This window comes from Euphorbia lathyris, chromosome 3 (genome assembly GCF_963576675.1).
Source record: "Euphorbia lathyris chromosome 3, ddEupLath1.1, whole genome shotgun sequence".
Lineage (NCBI taxonomy): Eukaryota > Viridiplantae > Streptophyta > Magnoliopsida > Malpighiales > Euphorbiaceae > Euphorbia > Euphorbia lathyris.
Window position 1 is genome coordinate 13,586,152 of NC_088912.1, and position 5,143 is coordinate 13,591,294.

The 5,143-nt window shown below is 33.7% G+C and overlaps 1 pseudogene; it reads right to left on the reverse strand.

Moving 5' to 3' along the window:
- Positions 1–1,627: 1,627 nt before the first annotated feature.
- LOC136222535 (calcium uniporter protein 4, mitochondrial-like) lies at positions 1,628–3,742 on the reverse strand (annotated as a pseudogene).
- Positions 3,743–5,143: the final 1,401 nt, after the last annotated feature.

The following is a 5,143-nucleotide window of genomic DNA, read 5'->3' on the forward strand; positions in this document are numbered from 1 at the left end:
CAAAGAACATAAATAATTACTCGGCAACAGAAGCAGTAAACCATTTAAATGAACTTAATCTCTCTCTTCATTCTTCTTTAATTGTCCCCCTTAGAGAAGCACGACCCCTAGAGTTGAGAGACACAACGAACCAACATAAAAAATACTAGAGTCGCATCTCTCTCTTCATTCTGAACATCAAAGTTGGTTTTTGAAGAGGGAATGAGTATTGAAGGGCCTGATTAGCAAGCTTAGTGATGAGGAGGATGTAGAGTCAGTGTCACAGGTTCTAGCATCAAAACAACAGTTGAATCTCCTCCTTGAACAGGAGGAAAATTTTTGGCGGCAGTGGGCGAAGGTGTTTTGGCTTACAGATGGTGACCTCATTACAAAATTTTATCACTCTTGCATTAAAGCACGACGGAAATAGAATCCTAATACAGCTCTCAGGGATGACGAAAAGAGGGTGATTGAGGACCTAGGCGAGTAGAGTAATCATGTTTGTAATTTTCATACTTTGTTTGCTGATACATTAAATGTTTTACCCCAATCTATTTCTGATAATATGAATCATGGTCTTGTTGCCCCCTTTTACTTATGAAGAATTTAAGACTACAGTGTTTTAGATGCAACCTGATAAATCCCCGAGGCCTGATAGACTCAATCCGGAATTTTATCAGCATTTTTGGCATTGCATTGGTCGTGATATCTTTAGTGCTTATTCGAGTTAGCTTGGGAGGTGAATTTCCTGCTAATTTAAATGACACCATTATTGTTTTAGTCGAAAAATGTAAGGCTCCAGATTTAATGAAAGACCTGAGACTCATCTCTCTTTGTAATGTGTTGTATTGTTTTACTTAGTTGTATCTCTTAATTGTATCATCATTGCTTTTCCTAATGCCAGACAATTGTAGGTTGATAGGTGAGATTGTTGTCGTATTTTGTCCTTTTGTTTGTGTGTTGACCTTATCCATTTTCTTTGAAATTCCTATGATGTTCTCTAAGTTATTTTGTTGTTTAGAGTAGAAACAATATGTATCAATTCCCAATTAATTCAATAAGTTTCTACATCATTTTTTCCATCTATCTTAGCTTGTACAGCTTCTACAAGAGATTCTCCAATTTTAGTTTCTCGCTTGAATTCTTATTTGGTTATGAGTCATGCTATTTTCATTTTTACCTTGGTTTAAAAATATTTCTATTTCTATGCAGAATGTTGGTAGTTTAGGAAATGTTGTTACATATCTGATTGTATATCTCAGAGTCTTTGTTATCCTATTTTCTCCCAATGTTTACCTTTTTAGATTAAAAATGAGAGTTCTGGCCTTCGTTACATACCTCCTGTTTGATTTACCAACAACAACATCATAGAGGAGGTAAACTAAATGGACCTGTTAATGGTAACAAAATGCTATTAAAAAAGGAACTCATAAACGCATCCTAATAATTACATGTACATAACATGTATTCATTTATTATTCTTTACTGTTATATCTTGCTACTACACCAAGTGGACTAAAACTTTCAACTAAAATGGAAAAACTTGTCATCCACAGGTGTATGTACTTGTAAACTATAACCAATTTTTTTTTTTGTCTTTCTAGCATTTTCATTACTGGATACATTATTATTATGTCCATTAATGGGCTCACACTCCGTTTCCAGACTTATAAAAATGGGAGTAAGGAAAGTTGTAGTCTTGGTCCGGATAAAAAGCTTTTCGGAGTTCATTATATTTACGAAGATCAAAATTATGAATTTCCATAAGTTTCTTCTGCTTTGTCTTGAATCCGCGCTGGAAATAGCCCTCAAAGGAAGGCTCAATGGAGGTTCTCAGAAAGAACATATATGCAAGGCCAAAGTGAATCGAGGTTACAAAATAACAAATGGGTTCCATAACATCCCAGCTGGGTTCCCAAAATGTTAGCCTCATAAACCCAAGTGTTTGAACCATTAAGAACCCAAGTCCACAATATAGCTCTCCTCGAACCTGGGCTCGAGCCTTTTTGTCAATCATGGCCTTTTGCTGCTCCATTTCTTTCAATTGCTCTCTTTTTGAGTCAGCAGGATATACTATTGACTGGGTAATTATGTTCTGAATTGATTTAGCCACCTCTCAAACATAGAAAATAAAATGTTTTAATGTGGTTAATCAGAACAGCATAATTTTATATTTGTTTGTTTGTTAGGAGGGAATCAAGTGCACCTAAGAGGATTGCATGAAAGCCACTTGCAGCCTTTTATTAGACATGAGATAAGGATTAACTACAACATGTCATTAGAGACACATTTCATTTGGAGTGAAATATTTCAAACATAATTTAGTTTTTTATGTTGTCATTTTATGGTCAAATTAACATGGTTTCTAATAATTGATGGCTCTTTTCTGTTGAAACATGTTAGTTTCTATGTTTAATATATTTTTAGTCTCAGAAAAATTGACTGTTAACTTATTTTAAGTAATATATAAGTTCAGGGAAAACGTATTAAACTAGACTTAAAGTTTTTGGGGAAGTATCAATTTAGACTTCATGTACAAAATAGCACTAATGCAGGTTTAACGTTTAAAAGAGAGTACCAATTTAGGCTCGATAACGAAATGTGACACATCATTCATATTAATCCATTAAATTCTGGCTTCTCTCTCCATATACAATTGAAAGATCTTAACTGAATAATATGAATAACGGGTCACGTTTTGCTATCAATATCTAAATTGGTACATTTTTTTAAACGGTAAGCATATATTGGTGTTATTTTTGTATATGGAACCTAAATTTATACTTTTCTAAAAACCTTAAGCCTATTTTGATACCTTAGCCCTAATGGTGAAGAATGCATTAAGCCTAGTTCCTAATATTAGTATATATTATTTTGATCTAGTTTTAAAAAATAAATTTTATCTTTATCCAAAAAAATCCACTTGTGCATGTATCAGTTTCCAAAAATCTGTCATTATGTTTGTGGTTTTAAAACAGATACCTGTGCAGAATCCAAACTACTATGCTCTGCTTGGCCAATATTGAATGTCTAAGTCGAACCTATTATGCATGACTACTTATTTTCTTCTTCCGCCTTTCTCCGGCCGAACCAGCACTCATATGATTAATTGAATCACAAAATCCTGTTAATATCACCATTAAAATTAAGAACATCTAAATTAAAAATTGAAACAAAACAATAACCAGTTATACCTGCTCGGGGCGGAGGAACACAATACTCCCAAGAACGATCACATTTCCACACTGATCCAACTTCTTAGCAAACTCAACACCTTCGATTTCGTTTCCACACTCCTCAACACAGATCTGAACGAACTCATGATATTGAATTGAGCTTTCGGGAATTTGCCTAAGCTTCAATTTCAACTTCTCCATCTGAGACAGTCTCAAGATTTTCCTGGCTTCTTCAACCGATATTCTTAGATCTATAGCCTCTGATTCCTTCGCCGGAGTCGAAAGAACTAGTCCATCGAAGCGGATTCAATCTCCAGTGATGCTTTTGAGTCTCTCCTTCAGCTTCTCCTCGACATGCATGGAAAGGAACTTAGGCAGCTCGTTAATTGATCTTCGATGAAGGAAACGACAGAAAAATCCTCTCTCTGTGGATTCCAGCGAGTTGAGATACTCTTTGTGGAAGTTTGATTTGGCTGCATTTGGGGGTACTGTTGTAATGAGGCATGGGAAGAGATTGGAGAATGTTGAAGAGACACTGCCGTGTAACTTCCTGAGAGACGCTTCGAGAACAATTTACGAAGTGCCATTGATGAAGAAGAAGAAGCAGAGGGCTGAGTTTGAGAGCCTGGAACATTTTTTGGATGAGCTGATGGAGAAAGACGGAGGCTGAGACGGTCTTTTATAAGGTAGAAATATGAAATACAGCAGAGAATCTTTCATTTTCAATTTCAAGATAAATGTTTTTATTTTTTTAGGGCCAGGTGAGAAGAATTAGACCAGTTATGACGTTATATTTCAACATCGTCATTTTGTTCTTTAACCATTGAGTGATACCACTAAATTACTTTATTTTTATTGATTAGGGTTCAATTTTATAAATTTTTAGATGGATAATTTATTAAATTTATAGTTTGTTAAATTTGTAATATTTTTTGTTTTATTTATTGATTCTTAACTGAAAGGACGGGTATGGGTAATTAAAAAATAATCGGATAAGCCTTTGAGATTTACAGTATTCGCAAGTACTCTACCCGTTACCATCCCTAGTATGAAAACAAGCCTTGAAATAGAAAGTTACCATCATATAGTAGTATCTGATTGGGCGGTGTACTTCACGCGTAGTTATATTCATAGGGTTTGTAGGTTCTGATTAGGGTTGATAACTGGTACTGTATCCATGAGTACCCGAAACTACCAGATTATAATAGGACTATTCGTATCCTATATAAAAGTGTATGAAACTAGTATCAAACATATATGAGAATACCCACAGTGTACCCGTTATAAATCTTTTATATATTAAAAAATCTCATTGCTTTTTAGATCTAAGATGTGAGATCCAAACCCAAACTTTTTGTTTTTTAACCATTGAATGATATCATTAAACATAATTTATTCTTATTGATTAAGGTTCAATTTGTTCAACTTTTAGCTGGATGATTATTAAATTTATACTTTGTTGAATTTGTAATATTTTTTGTTTTATTTATTGATTAACGGGTAATTGTACCCCGAATTAAATGTGACGGGTATGAGATGCAAACAAATTATGGATTAGGAAAATGTGATAAGAGTTTGAGATTGACCCTACCTATGGGTAGTATTTAAGTGTTGGCATCCCTGGTTCTAATACACAGGCACAACTGACCTAAGCTTTAGGTGAGCAAAAGACGAAGATATCGTTACCAGATACCACCTTCGTCGGATATACATGGAATAAAAAAAGGACAAGCAAACTTAATTTTTTTGATATAAGATTGAAACTTGCCCACCAAAATAATATATTAATAGAAATTTACTTCGTAACGGTTTAAATCCGAGTCTATTTTATTCTTATATAATAAAAGAAACTGACCATAAGAAAAACCTTGATTTACAATTATTTAAATATTAGATTGTACATTTTTCAAAAAAAAAATCCCACGAAAAAATTAGATTGTACATTCTAAATATTAATTATGTTAAAAGATTTGTAAGGTGTTATTAAT